Source organism: Nicotiana attenuata, unplaced genomic scaffold, assembly GCF_001879085.1.
Source record: "Nicotiana attenuata strain UT unplaced genomic scaffold, NIATTr2, whole genome shotgun sequence".
Taxonomy (NCBI): Eukaryota; Viridiplantae; Streptophyta; class Magnoliopsida; order Solanales; family Solanaceae; genus Nicotiana; species Nicotiana attenuata.
The window spans coordinates 70508-87994 of record NW_017673669.1 but is presented as its reverse complement, the minus strand read 5'-3'; positions in this window follow the sequence as shown (position 1 = coordinate 87994).

Genomic DNA, 17487 nt, shown 5'->3' with positions numbered 1-17487 from the left:
GCTGGGGTTTTTAGGCTTTTACCATTTCAGATTGTTTTGTGAATTTGTACCTCTCCCTGTGTGCGATTATCTCTTTATTTACTTTAAGCTTCCAATTTCGTCTTTAGAAGCAAAACTGACATATCTTCCCTGTTTTCTTTCCTTTATTGCTTTAAATTATGAAACTGTTGTATTTATCGCTTTCTTAATGTGCAAATACATGTCAACGTGATTTCTTTTTTTAGTTATTGCATAATCATGCTCAACATCATATTCCACTCGTTCCAAAACAAATACTATAGCAACACTTATAATGAGTGGTTGTGCTCTTCCTATATCATTACCCTCTAAATTCGGAAAGGCATATTTGCAGTAAAACTAGTCGATTAGTGGTGCAGTCGACAGTTCCGAGCCTTCCCCTTGAGTTGTCCGCTCAAGGGTACCAGTCTAAAACCCCATAGAAACCTTACTCTGTTTAAATTGTGCATGCATCATGGTCAAACCTAGCCGGGTCAGTTATGTTGTCCACATAATGATCCTTTAAGATAGCCTTGTCCAAAGTCCACTGGGTTTCCCTAAAATCCAAAACGGACGTCGTCACGTTCTGTGCATTTATTTGGAGAACTAGATGCTTCCTGCTAATCATTGATATTAAATAGTCGAGCCTGGTGGGGAAGGGTCTAACCTTATTTGCCATGCAGAAATATGAGGCACGAAGCCCCCAGATTCGGCATGGTCACTAACATCCACCCATGGTTGCTAAGCTGGTGGAAAGATTTACACTCTAGCGATCAAATCTCGTCAGAAAATATCTGGGCAATCTACCATCCCTCCTGGAGATTCAACCTAACAACAGGAAAAGGGTTGAAGATTGTCAAGAGGCTAAGGGACCGAAGGTGGACATCTAGCCAGAGCATACCTGTTGCTGGGACTTCGCGAGTTGGGGAAGCTGTTTGACGGAACCAAGGATGCCGAATCTGGGGAAGGTCCTTCTGAGACCAAGTAGATAGGAATTTATCTTTTTTTGCTTTAAAATGTAACAAGGCCAATGGCCATTAGTAACATCCATTTCCTGTTTATTTAATGTCGATTTGGGATTCGTCTTATTTTTATCAGTGATGAGGCATTTAGCATTCCAGGTTCTCCAAATCAACTTGTCGCTAGGCCCACCTCAGGCACAACGAGGTCCCCAAATTAGGACACGATTTACATTCCTGCACTATGTGTTTAAATATTGCACTACTTTTTATGATCCTCACTAACTTGTTTACCTTTTTGTTTTATTTTTTGTTTTGTTATTCCCCTCCCCAAAGGTTAGTTCGTGCACTCTGACATGATCATCTTAAGCAGAGGGGCACGTCTCAATAACTGGACCATCAGGACAACCAAAGCCCGACGAACCTCGGGGTAGCAAGGCTAAAACAAGCATTATTCACTATTTTATTTACTGAATGATTTTTCTTTTTCGCATTTTTCAATTTTTCGCAATAACATCTTTAATCTTCAAAACAATTATTCAATTTATCAAGGGATGTTTGATTTTTCCACTGAATTAATATTTATTTCTATCATTTTCTCCTTATTTACTTACACAGCATTACTATTACTTATCTTGATGAACCGATGACTGTAACATGCAATGAGACGACGCAACAAACGGACCTTGATTCAGAAGAGGATTACATACCAGAGGAGATTGTCAAAGAAGTTGAGAACTTTGAGAACAGACCAAAGTCCAACCTGGATGAGACAGAGATTGTTAACTTGGGAGATACAGAAAACGTCAAGGAAACACGGATCAGCGTTCACTTATTGCCATCAGAAAAGAAGGAATACACAGAATTCCAAAAGGAATATGAGGACATATTCGCTTGGTCGTATGATGACATGACTGGTCTGAGTACGTCTATTGTGGCCCATAAACTGCCAACCGATCCGACATGTCCGTCAGTAAAGCAAAAGCTCAGAAAGTTCAAGCCTGATATGAGTCTGAAAATCAAGGAAGAATTCACTAAGCAAATCAAAGCTAAGGTTCTTAGGGTAGTGGAATACCCGACATGGTTAGCCAACATCGTTCCGGTACCAAAGAAGGACGGGAAGGTAAGAGTCTGTGTCGACTACCTGGATCTCAACCGGGCCAGTCCGAAAGATGACTTCCCTTTGCCGAATATACACATCCTGATTGACAATTGCGACAAACATGAGTTGCAATCATTTGTAGATTGTTTCGCTGGTTATCATCAGATCTGGATGGATGAAGAAGATGCTGAGAAAACGGCTTTCATCACGCCATGGGGAATGTATTGTTACAAGATGATGCCATTCGGCCTGAAGAATGCAGGAGCCACCTACATGAGGGCCATGACAACCATTTTCCATGATATGATACACAAGGAGATAGAGGTATATGTGGATGATGTTATCATCAAATCCAAGAAGGCCACTGACCACATAGAAGATCTGAGGATGTTTTTCAACAGACTACGGAGGTACAACCTGAAACTAAACCCCGCAAAATGTGCATTTGGAGTCCCTGCTGGAAAGTTGCTTGGGTTTATTGTATATCGCCGAGGAATAGAACTGGATCCGTCGAAGGTCAAAGCCATTCAAGAATTACCACTGCCAAAGAACAAGAAAGATGTGATGAGTTTCCTGGGAAGGCTGAACTACATCAGCCGGTTCATAGCACAGTCTACAGTTATCTGTGAGCCAATCTTTAAAATGCTAAAGAAGGACGCTGCTACCAAATGGACCGATGACTGCCAAAAGGCCTTCGATAGAATCAAGGAGTACCTGTCAACACCACCAGTCCTAGTTCCTCCTGAGCCAAGTAGACCCTTACTGCTCTACCTTGCAGTGTTAAATGGAGCTTTCGGCTGCGTTTTGGGGCAACATGATGAAACGGGGAGAAAGGAACAAGCCATTTATTATCTCAGCAAGAAGTTCACTCCGTACGAGGCCTGGTATTCTCTTCTAGAATGCACCTGTTGTGCTTTGACTTGGGAAGCTCAGAAGTTGAGACATTACTTCTGTGCCTATACCACGTACCTCATATCAAGGATGGATCCTTTGAAGTACATCTTTCAGAAGCCCATACCCACTGGCAAGCTAGCCAAGTGGCAAATCTTGTTGAGAGAGTTCGACATTGTCTACGTAACTCAGAAAGCAGTCAAGGGACAGGCACTGGCAGACCATCTTGCCAAAAACCCCGTGGATGGAGAATATGAACCCTTGAAAACGTATTTTCCTGATGAAGAGGTATCATTCATAGGAGAAGACATTCCAGAATCCTATGACGGTTGGAGAATGTTTTCCGATGGAGCAGCAAAGTTCAAAGGAGTTGGCATAGGAGTGATCTTGGTATCAGAAACCGGTCAGCATTATCCAGTGTCTGCCAAACTCAGGTTCCCCTGCACCAACAATATGGCCGAGTATGAAGCCTGCATCTTAGGGCTCAAAATGGCCATTGACATGAACATTCAAGAGCTGCTAGTGATTGGAGATTCAGACTTACTTACACATCAGGTACGAGAAAAATGGGCGACCAAGAACTCTAAGATACTCCCGTATCTGCATCGTGTACAGGAATTGAGAAAGAGGTTCACGAAGACGCAATTCCGACATGTTCCCAGAATCCAGAATGAGTTCGCCGATACATTAGCCACCCTATCATCTATGATACAGCATCCCGACAAGAATTTCATTGATCCCATTCCGGTAAAAATTCATAATCAGCCAGCTTACTGTGCCCATATTGAAGAGGAAGCAGACGGAAGGCCTTGGTTTCATGATATCAAGGAATATTTGGCGAAAGGAGAGTACCCGGAGCTTGCCAATCATACTCAGAAACGCACACTTCGGAGGTTGTCCAACAACTTCTTTCACAGCGGATGAATCCTGTATAGGAGGACTCCTGATTTGGGATTATTAAGGTGTGTTGACGCAAAAGAAGCACCAAGCTGCTAGAGGAAATTCATGCCGGGACCTGTGGTCCACATATGAATGTTTTTGTTTTAGCAAAGAAGATACTCCGGGCTGGTTACTTTTGGATGACTATGGAGACGGACTGCATCCAGTATGTCCGGAAATGCCATCGCTGTCAGATACATGCAGACATGATAAGGTACCTCCAAACGAGCTCAACACAACAAGCTCACCATGGCCGTTCACCGCCTGGGGAATGGACTTCATTGGACCAATCGAGCCTCCCGCTTCTAATGGAAACAGGTTTATCCTAGTGGAAATTGACTATTTCACCAAGTGGGTCGAAGCAGCATTTTACAAAGCGGTGACTAAGAAAGTCGTGACAGACTTTGTCCGGGATCGCATTGTTTGTCGATTCGGTATCCCAGAGTCAATCATCACTGATAATGGCTCAAATCTCAACAGTGACTTGATGAAAGCCATGTGTGAAACCTTCAAGATCAGACACAAGAATTCCAAAGCCTACAGGCCTCAAATGAATGGAGTCGTAGAAGCCGCCAACAACAATATCAAGAAGATATTGAGGAAAATGATAGAAAAGCATAAACAGTGGCACGAGAAGTTATCATTTGCTCTATTGGGGTATCGCACCACAGTCCGCACATCAACCGGGGCAACCCCCTATATGCTGGTTTATGGTACGGAAGCCGTTATTCCCGCCGAAGTAGAAATTCCTTCCCTAAGTATCATACAGGAAGCTGAGCTCAACGACGCAAAGTGGGTGAAGAGTCGTTATGAGAAACTAGCTCTTATAGACAGAAAGAGAATGAACGCAGTTTGCCATGGTAAACTTTATCAGAACAGAATGTCCAGAACCTTCAACAAAAGAATCAAGTTGAGACAGTTCACACCGCGGCAGCTGGTGTTAAAGAAAATTTTTCCGCATCAGGATAAAGCCAAAGGGAAGTTCTCTCCCAACTGGCAGGGCCCATACATGGTTCACCGAGTTTTGACAGGAGGAGCCCTCATACTTGCAGAAATGGACAGAGAAGTCTGGCCAAGGCCGATTAATTCAGATGCAATAAGCGTTACTATGTGTAATCTTTGTGTCTTCCCTATATGATGTACATTGAACTACGCCTGACCTGGTTCCCGTTTAAGAGGGGATACGTAGGCAACCCTATGGGTTCGGTCACAATTCAATAAAATTTTCATTTCCCCCCGAAATTGGAAACTGGGGCAGAATTTTTAGGAGGACCCTCAAAATTCCGAAGTAATTTCAGCCAATCGTCGCACGAGCAACAGTCAGAAGCATCAACCCATCAAACTGGGGCAGAGTTTTGAGGAGGACCCTCAAAATTCCGTAGTGAGAGAGGCTGCAATGTCTCAAACCACGTCACAGTCGTCGGTTCATTTAAAAACTATTTTATCATACATTTATGTTATATTTTTACAAAATCATGCATGTTTATTATAGAAATTGCTTTGATTAGCAACGCTACCCCAATGATACAAATGGTATCACCAGATCAAAGCAGAACGAGTCAAGCAAAGCCAGCGGGGATACGAACTAACCTTTCCCCCCTTTACAAAACTCACGATTTTTCTTTGGATGCAGGCACAAGGATTGCGACATCATTAAGACATACTGCACACTCATGGAACAAACATTGTTCAAGAGTACGGCTTTCCTTACCGTTACACTTACCTACATTTGCTATCCGCACACCAGTGATGTCCCGTATGTCACAATGCTCCCAGTAATCGCAACGCCGCAATCTGCCATCAGCTAAGAAACTCTACTGTCATCTGCTATTTTATTTCTTGCATAAGGCTACCATTCTGCCTTCCGAGATTAAACTCTACCTCTATCTATCTTTTTCATTGCATAAGGCTACCATTCTGCCTTCCAACTTGCATAAGGCTACCATTCTGCCTTCCAACTTGCATAAGGCTACCATTCTGCCTTCCGAGGTTAAGCTTTACCTCCAACTGCATCAACTTGCATAAGGCTACCATTCTGCCTTCCGAGGTTAAGCTCTACCTCTATCTGCATCTGCATTGCATAAGGCTACCATTCTGCCTTCCGAGGTTAAGCTCTACCTCTATCTATCTTTTGCTTTGCATAAGGCTACCATCCTTCCCTCCGAGACTGAACAATGTCTCCATCCACATTGCACGGCTGAAAGATCGCCACATTTCACAGCTGAAAAATCGCCACATTGCACGGCTGAAAGATCGCCACATTGCACGGCTAAAATATTGCCACATTGCACAGCTGAAAGATCTCCACATTGCACGGCTGAAAGATTGCCACATTGCACGGCTGAAAGATCGCCACATTGCACGGCTGAAAGATCGCCACATTGCACGGCTGAAAGATCGCCACATTGTACGGCTGAAAAATTGCCACAAGCTACTGCATCCTTCATGGACTGAAATATCGCCAACCCATCCAAAGGCGTCATCATTCGGAGGCACCATCCTCATAGCCCGAGAACACCATGTCATGGCCTGAGGACCCCTTTCAACCTTTTTGCACATCATTATTCAAAGGCGTCATGGTTCGGAGGCACCATTCTCAAAGCCCGAGAGCATCATTTCATGGCTTGCGAATCCTTTATTATACGCTTCATGGCCCAGGACATCATGGTCTAAAGACGTCATCATAACCGTTCAAAGACAACATTCATGGTCCAATGGGAAATTGCATCATGTCTAAATTTATGCACAGTATACGCTTGTATTGTTTCTAATTGCAGGTACACCGGCGAGCAACGGCCATCCCGGCAGGAGCAAGCCTGCTCCAGTTCCGCAGCCATATCAAGCCTTAACCATTCTCACAAGCCGCCCACTCGCCCCGTCCTGGATATTGCGTCCGTTCTTGGAAAGCCTCCATCGGCATACTCCGCCGACGGATCTTGAACTACATATGGCCTGATTCCTGTAAAACCAGGGATATGTAGGCAGCTCAGAAGCCAGGGCGCCTAACTTCTTCGAACCGTTTCGTTCGGTCAAAATTGGCCATCATATCTTTACCCGACAACTCTTTCATCCTTACCGGGTAAAGAGGGGCAGCTGTTGACACCCAATTTTTCCCTATGTATATTTTCAGTATACAAAATAACTTCAAAAGGGAATATATATGCATATGTAAGCATATTCAAATGTTTTATTATTTTTTCCATAATTTTTAAGGTTTCAAATCAATTTATTTTCATCTTTTATCCATAAAAAACCCAATGATTATTTCCAAAATTATTATTTTTGGTAATTCATTTGTCGGACCTTTATATTTATGCTAAGATATAGCTAAGGTAATTTTTGCATATTTTTACAAATTTTATTTAGTAATTTTAAGCTAAATTGCATATAATTGCAATATTAGCCCCTTTTAGATTTAATTGCATTTTATATTCTTAAAATTAATTCCAGTATTTTTAAATTAATAATTATATTCTATAAGTCATTTTAGTGCTTTTTATTTGGCTCCAGAAATTAATTTACTATTTTTAAAAATTTTAAAAGGGGAAAAATGGCTATTCAAATGATAGCCCAATTTCATTTCAATTGTAGCCTAAATTGAACCCCAAATCAGACCCAATTTCCCCCCGGCCCAATTTCTTTTAAACTCAACCCCTAACCCATTTAAACGACCCAACCCGGACTCTCCACCTAACCCCTTTAATCCAAGCCGTTGATCATTTAGATCAACGGCTCCTATACGACCTTTCCTTTTTAATCCCAAACGACCCCTTACCCTACTTCATTTCTCACCAACCGCCGCCTCTGAATCCCTTTTCTCTCTCAACTCTCTCTGAAACCTAACACGAACCCTAGCCTCCGCCATCAAACTACACCCTAATCCACCCTAAACCCTGCCTAATCCATGGCCTCCCATGGCCATTGGAGATGTGTGGTGGCCTCCCACGACTCTTGGGTGTTTGTTTCTGTGGTTTCATGGCCAGTCCTCGAAGGAATCTGGTCCAGTCCTTGCTCGACTTCTGTTCATGGCTTTTCTCCGGTCATCCCTGACCTTTCTCCGGCCAGCCATGGCCGTTCGACTCAGATCCTTGACTCTCCTGGTTGGATCGGTAACTTTCAAGGCCTTTCTCACCTTTTCTGGGTTTTTCGAAACCCTAATCTTTAAGATCCTTTGATTTTCTTTCAGATCTACTTTAGATCTGTACTTGCTGTGAATGTCAAGTGTTTTTCTCGAAAGTTCTTCAACTTTTCTTTTAAAACATTTTTTCGTTAAGGTTTTCCTTTAAGTTTTTCAAAAGATCTCTTCTCCGCTTTTAATGTTATTTGTCATTTTGCTATGTTTTGCTCATGTTTTTCTTTTATCTGAGTCAGCGTGTTGAAAACCCTAATTCCTTTTTGGGTCTTATTCGAGTTCTAAAGTTGTTCGTTAGATGTGTACTTGTTTGATTAAGTGCTTTGTTTGACTTATTTGTTTTACCATCTTTTAAACTCGATTATTGTTGAAAACCCTAGGTCTTTGGGTCTGAAATTGTTCGCTTGAATGTATACTTGACTCGATTAAAAGTTCTTGTTTCAGACTCTCTTCTCTTTATGTGACTTATCCGATTTTTACTATCTTTCAACTCGACTATGGTTGAAACCCTAACTTCTCGAAAGGCTTCCTCACATGTTACTACAAGACCATTACTTGTTTTGACTCTCTCCTTCACTTTGGCTATACGTGTGAGCCCTGACTATCTAACCTTGTTCACTACTGAATCTTATGCTTATTCCTGCTACTATTGTATGTTGTTTCTTTTGCCAATGTGCTTGGCCTCGCATGTCTGATGTTTCTGTTCACTCTGCTTATATACTGAAGTGTAGAAGCATATTCTTCCTTGATTGTCTTAATCTTGTGACTGATTTCAAAAACTTTTCCTTTTATGAACCCTAATTTCACTCGTCTGTTTAAAATTAATTGATTCTTTTCCCTTTACTGTGATGTGTTACCTTGCAGATTTCTTTCCCAAAATAAGCATATTTTTGTTCTTAGACTCGATTGTTCACTGCATTCTTTTACTATCCCTTATATGGCAATAATCAGTCTGCTTCCAAACTAATTTTCTTTCCTTAATTAGACCTGCTGCTACCCGTTAGACAGTGATTCCTTAATTAAAGGGGAATCAATTGGGTAATTGATTCTGAATTGTGATTGTTTCCATATTTGTATCAAACTTTACTTATTACCTCTCCTTCACTCGTTTTCAAAAAAAACTATAAATACCCTACACCCCTCTTCTTTCAAAAAAAAAAAGAACTATCTAAGTTCAGAACACACACTTCACTAAAAACTCTCTCTTTTCTCTGTTACTATTTGTGCTACTGCTTTGTCTAGCCGGCTGCAAGCCAAGGCTAGGCTGTGGACATTTGCTTACCTTTCTTTCTACACTTTGCTTATTACTGGTATGTCCTAGTTAATTTTCAAGCATCAACAACAACATGTTTCTGCATTTGTTTCAACTTCTTTCATGCTTGTCCACTTCTGCTTATGTTTCTGCAATCAAGTTACATTACTAGCATGTTGAAATGTGCTCACTTCCCCTTTTCAAGTTAATGCTCTCCTATGTATATGAATCCCAAACCCCACATCTCCTCTTTATGTTTGTATTCTCTGGCTAGTTTATGAACATGCCAGTATCCTCTATTGCTGTGCATGTCTAAACCTGACCCCTCCTAGGGTCATATGCTTCATGCAATGTATTCCCAAAACCCCTAACTCCTTTGTGCAAATGCTGACTCTTGATAGTTTAAATTTTACTAATACTGTTTTCAAATCATCCTTGTCACTTACTATTTCCCAGCCCAGTTTAAAATCTCTATGTTCTGCACTTTCACAATATTCCTAGAATCTAAGTTCTGCTCCTCTTGTGTGAGCCTTCCCTTGGGACCCTTGAGCTCCCTCTGAACTTAGACACATAAGAGCTGGCCCTTCCACACTGCACTCATCTCTATCTGGTTATGCAAGCCTGGGTGTAAGCACTGCCCGGGGTCCCTTGAGACCCTTAGGGAACTTTGACACACCCAGGTCCGAGAAAGGCTTTGAAACAAGTGGCATTTGAGGTGGTTTGTTCAATAACTCAGAGAGGAAGTCAGAATCAGGCTTCCTATGGTTGTAACTTCTTATTTTTTACATTTTTGATGTAATTCAGTATTTGGTCTGTAATAATTTGTAAACGAATATTGGGGTTGGTTAGTAAAAAGTGATGGGGTTAATCATGCATGTTTTAAGGGTAGATATCCTACCTATAGGCTCTGTTTTAATAAGTTCTGCATGTTTACTTCCACACTTGGATATCCTGCCTATAGGATCTGTTTTAATAAGTTCTACATGTTTACTTCCACACTTAGATATCCTGCCTATAGGATCTGTTTAATAGAGTTCTGCATGCTTACTTCCACAATTAGATATCCTGCCTATAGGATATAATGGCTATAACCAGACGTCACCTGCAAGGTTAAAAAATCAAATTCAAAATTAGATGTCATGCCCATAAGGTTAATGTCAATATTTTATAGAAATCATGCCTATAGGAATTTCGCTGTGATAAAATAAATCCTGCCTACTCCGCTTCATTAGATACCATGCCTATAGGACCAAATCAGCCTTTAATAAGAGATACCATGATAGTAGGGATTAAAATCAGCAACAATAGAGGTTATGTCCATAAAATCTAAAAATAGTTTAGTTAAAAATCAGTTTGACTCGTACTATGTTAAAATTAGTTACTCCTTTCATTAATGCGGTCTAGAAAGCATGCCAATAGGATCTAATTTGCTCGTTTAAAACTGTTACAGCTCTGCCATTTTGAATCAGTAGTAGATATCATGCTTATAGGGTATCATCAATGCACACCTAGGCAAGCCTTAAGTAATAACGATAAAATTGAATCCGCCTTTGTTTAATTAGCAACTGCTACAACCAGCAGGCAGGCCTGATTCGGACTTCTTATCTGAGTTATGTAATAAATTGGTCTGCCTCAACAACTAAAACTCCCCTGTCTTAGTACTTTGAATTCTGGCCCTAAATGTGTTTTAAGTCATGCTATTTATGTGCTTTACTTGAGGAGGTATATATGAGCCTTCTAGTTGTTTACTTGGTCCCTTAATATGCAGTCCTATATGTTTTGAATATCTCCTTAGTCTTTTTTACCTTTAAAACCCAAGAGTCAGCCTAAAATCCTCCCCCCTCATAGGAATAGTAGTCCTAAATCCCTCCGGGACTGATAGGAATGGGACGGGTAATAGCATGCAATAGAGGTCGAGACCAATCCGCGCTTTAATATCTTAACGGTGTGGGAAGGGTAGATATGGATATGATGACCGGTGCGCTAATACCACGTGTAGTCCCTCTTTTGAAGAGTGATTACCGGGTATTGCATTGATGTGATCCATATTACAAATAAACGTAGGACCCCCTTTATATTCATTAGCATGTTTAGTTATAACTCTTTCAAAACTTTGTTTTATACTATCAATTACAAACATTTGTGTATTTAAAACCCCCTCTTATTTGAGCCTTGTTTGTTTACTTATTAATTGCACAAATTCACAAAGAACTATCTGGCCGGGAACCACACTAGTGGATCCAGAGGGGAGCCTAACACCTTCCCCTTGGGATAATTTCAAGCCCTTATCCTATCTCTGGTTATAAAAAATGTAGTTATAATTGAACCCTATATGTGCCCTAACCCACCTTAAAATCGTTAGGTGGCGACCCTTCAAAATTGCAAACCATTTTCCCAAAAGGAAAGAGTTGTCCCAATGGAATGTCACAAACCCGATTTCCGCGGAGGAAAAAGGGGGGCGCAACACCGACAATCATCAAGTGGTTTTTCGGAACATGTGTGTTGCTCAAATCTCAGCTAAGTTCATTGTGGGCCCTCGACTCTGTCTCTTTAGCAATCCTATAGCTTGTGTGGTGAGAATTGGAATTGTAAGTCCAAGTCCCGTGCCATTGAGTCTAGAACTTGCCCTGAATGTTTGTCTAGGTGAAATCCTAAGTGTATGACTTGAGAAGTGATTATAGGCTATCCTTGATCTGAATGATATCTTGAAAACATCCATAGCCTACCAATGACAATGTCTCTAGTCAATCCCTTTTGAGCCATAGCCCTTTTTCCTTCAGAAAACCATGATACAAGCCTTTACCCATTTTAAAAAGACCCTCTCTTGGCACCCTATCTTTCCTTAGCACAAGGAAAAAGCATAAGTTTGGGGGGAGAGACAAGGAATGCAACAAAGTGGTAAAAGGTGCAAAAACGAAGAAAAGGAAAGGCAAAAAGAAAAAGAAAGAAAATTAAAAAGTCAAAAAGAATGAACAATATGGAAGAAATGAAGGGATTCAATAAAAGTAAAGTGATGAAAGGCGTGTAAAGTTTAGAAAGGAGAAAAAGGTTTGAAATGAACAAGAAAGACTGATAGCATGTCTCTCTAACCCCTAAGGAAGAAGTAAAATGACTTAAAAAGTCAAGAGAATGTGTGCCAAAATAGCAAATGAAGTGCTTAAGGGAAGATGGAACCTACTTAGACAAAATATTTCCTACCCTGAACCAAAAGCCTTCACTATATCTCCACAAAAGCCCTATATGATCTTGAGTTGAATGAAGCTTACATTAGTGGTGACTCACATAAGGGGCAAGCTTATGCTACTTAAAGCCGGACTTGTGACCTTTCTTTGAGAGAGATGTGTGTGTCTTCCACAATCCTCTTTCTGAGTGCTACAACCTAAAAGTGAGGTTTGCTTATGGAGAGTTGAGGAGAATGAGTTTGGATTCCACAATGACCAAAGTAGTAGAAAGAGTTTCCTTAATGAGTCGAGTCAATTCTTGATGCTTTTGTGTCGCACTAAAACCATGGTGTTTAAAAGGTTGAATGTTGTTAATGATTTATTTCAATTAAGGGCAATTTTTAGTCCTAATTGATGCTAGATGAGGTTACTTTAGGTCAGCTGAATTTTCTTGGTTGTATTCTTAAGGAGGTGGGTCTTATTTTGTTTTCTTGAGGACAAGCAAAAGCTTAAGTTTGGGGGAGTTGATAACTAGGGATTCCAGTTCATTTAACACCCCTTTTTACTTGAGTTTGGACTAAAAATGTATACAAATAGTCCCAAAGGCTTACATGCTGTACTTGTTTGCACGGTTTGTTCAAGAAAGTGACAAGTAGTCAAAATCAGCTCAAAAAGGAGTGAAACCAGCACAAGTACCAAGAACAAGTCAAGGCACTACTGCAGCATAAAATCTACTGCAGCCGCAGAAGACCCACTGCGGCCGCAGTCCATTTAGTGCGGTCCGCGGTGGAAAAGATCAGAGAGATGCAATATTGGAAGCTCAAGCACTGCGGCCACAGTCCATTTTGTGCGGACCGCAGTAACCTCATCGCGGCCGCGATCCATTTTGTGCGGTCCGCGGATAGGAGATTCAGAGAGCTAGGAGTTTGGAAGATTGGAAGCTACTGCGCCGTAGTCCATTTTGTGCGGATCGTAGTGAAGCCATCGAGGCCGCGGTGAATTTTATGCAGTCCGCGGTGGCCAGATTCAGAGCCTGAGAAAAGAAGCTAAAAAGCCTCACCGCGGCCGCGGTGCATTTTTCGCGGTCCGTGGTACCTCCGTCAGGGGTATTTTTGTCCGAAAAATTCGGCCTTGTGTAAATACTTCTTTTTCAGATTTTTAGGGTATCTAACTTTTAGCTGAGCACGTGAACGGTGGTTTTAGCCTATTGTGAGTAATTTTGTAGCTAGTTCAACATTGAATCTTTAATTCTTAGCTTGTAAACATATTATATGGGTTATTCTTCATCTAATTATCTGTTTTCTTTCATTATTATGAGTAGCTAGACCCATTAGCTAGGGTTGTGGCTCAACCCTAGTGTGGGTATTTGATGGATCTTATGTTTTAAGGCTTAAATGTTTATGGATGGGTTATATTTGGACTGATTTATGCTTTCCATGTTGAATTAGTGGTTGCAAATACTAATTTGTGCCTTTTTTACTTGGGCTCTTCTTGAGAAAGAGAGCTTGAGTCTAGGAAAATTAGTCCAACAAGGAATTAGGGCGTAATTAAGAGATTGATAGCCCCAATTAAAGGGTTAAACCTAGAGATAGTAATACCCGACTTTAGCCTACATTGCTTGCTTAATTTCGACACCCAATTGATCTTGAGAATGTCAATTAGGGCAAAGTCACTCAAGCTACCGAGAGGTATAGAGTGAGTAGTGTCGTGCATTGGCTGTATCGCGATACCAATCATAACAACTTTGCCTTAGGATTTAGAACCCGTCAAATATTCACATAGGAGAAAGTCACTTCCCCAGTGCCTCGTTATCCATTTAGAAAATCTAACAAGCATTTATCCCTTAGTTTAATTTAGCATCCCATAAGTATAAAAAGTAGAAGTAACAAACAACAATTATGATTGGAAGCGTAATTAAAAGCACTATGCATTGCTAGTTTAGATAGGAATCCAATTCCCTAATCTAGCTCGTTGTGGATTCGATCCCGACCTTCTCGGGTAAAAGCTGCATCGACCGCTCTTTCCACTTTGTAGTGGTGCAGGGTTGGACCCGATCAGTGTTCGCGCCCCTTTGTTCGCATTCGCGTAGGGTCATTTGGGCAATATTCACTCTTCTTCTTTGCGATCGCGAGGAATGTTCCGCGATCGTGATGCATTAAACACCTGGGCAGAATATAAAGTACTATATTACGAGGGTTAGCCATTTTCAACATTTTTAGAGTTCTAGAGCTCGATTTTGAGCGATTCTTTGTGGGTTTTTCAAGAAAATCAATTGGGTAAGTGTTCTTCACCTAGAATTTATTATATTCCGTGATTATATATTTATTTTTATCATTTAATTTATGTTTTGAGTTGAGGAAAATGGGGATTTTGAAGATAACTTTCAAAATGTAAAATAGGATTTGAGGGACGAAATGGTATCGGAATTTGATAATTTTAGTATGGTTGAACTCGTATCGGAATGGGTGTTCAGATTTTGTGAAATTTGTCGTGTTCCTAGGTGCAGGCCCGGGGGTCGACTTTTGGGTTGATTTTTAGTTTTGATAAAGATTGAAGCTTTACTACCCGGAATGGTTTCTTATGAGCTTATTTGTGCACTGCAGTTAATTTGGCTAGATTTGAATCGTCCGGTGGTTATTTCATCTAAGAGGTTCATTTTAGAGTATCGGTCTGTTTGCTTTTAAGTAAGTATCTTGCCTAACTTCGTGTGGGGGAACTACCCCTTAGGATTTGAGTCTTCTATGCTAATTGTATCTTGTAAAGTTTGTGTACGCGAGGTGACGAGTACGTGCTCGGGCTTATTTGTGAAAAGTTGGCCTTTTAGGGTTCTTAGGTCCTTATATCCACTGAGTATGAAGTTGTTTGTTTGGTATGACTAAGTTTCCTATTTACTAGTTTCACCTCTACATGCTTTAATTGAATTAATTGCTTCACGATCCACTCTTATTGCCTACTTGACTCTTATATGACTTAACTGAAGTTCTTACCTCTTCTACTGCCATGCTATCCCTCCTTAATCGTTTCTCCCTAATTGAATGTATAATTATCTCTTTTGTAATTGTTCATCCTTAATTGAGGTTATGATTATCTTTCCGCTGCTTATCCTTAATTGAATTTGTTGTATCTCTTCCGTAATTGCTCAACCTTAAAAGAAGTTTAGATATCCTATATCTTAGTTGAATTATCCTTATTTGGAATTATTGACTCGTGCTATCTCCCTTGTTGAAATTTACTTTGTGGGATCGTTGTTACATATTATTTTCTCCCTTGTTGAGCTATTCTTATTATGGCTAGTATTCTCTATTGTGGTTATTCTTTGTGAAGTAGTTCTACCGTTTCTTTGTGATTGGAAGTTCTTGAATTGATTTACTTACCGTACTCTTGTGTTATCGTCATTGTGGCTATTGTACTCAGTGTTGTGATGCACAAGGTTTCTGCCATGCGGTTGTTATTATGATGCACGAGGTTTCTGCCGTGCAGTTGGGGTTTTGTTGCACGAGATTTCTGCCGTGCTATTGTTACTGTTGATTATGCACATACGGCGTGACAAGGCGGTCTATATCTGTGTATTTGTGCACGTGGCGAGACAAGGTGGGAATATTACTATGCACGTGTGGCGAGACAAGGCAGGCATTTACTTTATTATTTCACCCGTGTCGAGACAAGGTGGGCTATGTCGGGGATTGATTGTGATGACTTGCGATGGCCTGGGAACATTGTTATTGTTGTTATTTGTGTAGTGGTGTGCCTACCCTATGTGAGTTATACCGTGTTCATTCCGTGGTGATCATTTCTTATGTGTCATTCATTGTGTCTATTTTTATTAGTTGGCCTGAACTGTGATAGAACACTGGCACAAGCATACACATAGTTAATCACCCCTAATAGTTTAAGAAGATGGATCCTGATGTTATTGATCATTTCTATATAACCATGTCTACTTGCTTTCTATGTGAGAATATTGGCACGTGAGTCATCCGTGCGGTTATAAATTTGTAATTAGGGCACAGGATGCCAAGTGTTTAGGGTTGCGGAATTGGGAGCGGTGAAATTGTGAATATTCTGAGGTTCGGTACCTCGTGGAGATTATTGGCTAAACCTGGTGTGAAAGCAGTCGTCTGTTGTTGAGTTGCTACTTGCTTTTCCTTTATATGCGATCACTGGATTTAAACTGTGCTCCGCTTACCCTACTGTGTCATTATTGAGGTGTTCCACTGCTAATTGTTGCTTTCCTTTTCTTACTGCAATTACCGTGTTATTGTCGTCATTATGTGTAGTCTTTATATAGATATCGTACCCTGTTGTTTCTACACTTATACTTGTTCAGGTTATCTAGTCTAGTAGGTGTCTTAACTATCCCTCGTCACTACTCCACTGAGGTTAGTCTTGATACTTATTGGGTACCGCTGTGGTGTACTCATACTACGTTTCTGCACAATTTTTGTGCAAATCCAGGTATTTCGAAGCCAGTTGATCGTTAGTTAGTTGTGCGGATTGTTGTTGTGGAGACTCAAGGTAAACCTGCAGCTGCGTTCGCAGACTTCAGAGTCACCTTCTAGTTTTGTATTTGCACCGTTTATCCTTATTTTGGAACAGTTGTGTTTAGAGGATTTCTAGCAAAAACTCTGTAGAGCTTATGACTTGTACTACCGGTTTTGGAATTTTAAATTTTTATAGAGATTTCTATTTTTAAATTGTTTGATGTTAGTTAAATATTATTGTTATTTCAGTTAATGTTAGGCTTACTTAGTCCCTAAGACTAGGTGCCATCACGACACCCAACAGAGGAAAATTTGGATCGTGACATTAACCCGACATGATGTGACCCAAGAAAGAAATTGATCCAACCAAAACTTGTACTTGGAGAACTTAGCATGTGTTCCCTCAAAATCTGATGCACAACTGTTAAATGTTGCTCATGTTCCTCTCCAGTACGCAAGTAGATAAAGATGTCATCAATGAACACATTAACTATGAAATTCAAATAAGGCTTGAACACACGATTCATCAAGTCTATGAACGTTGTTGGGGACATTAGTCAAACCAAAGGGCAT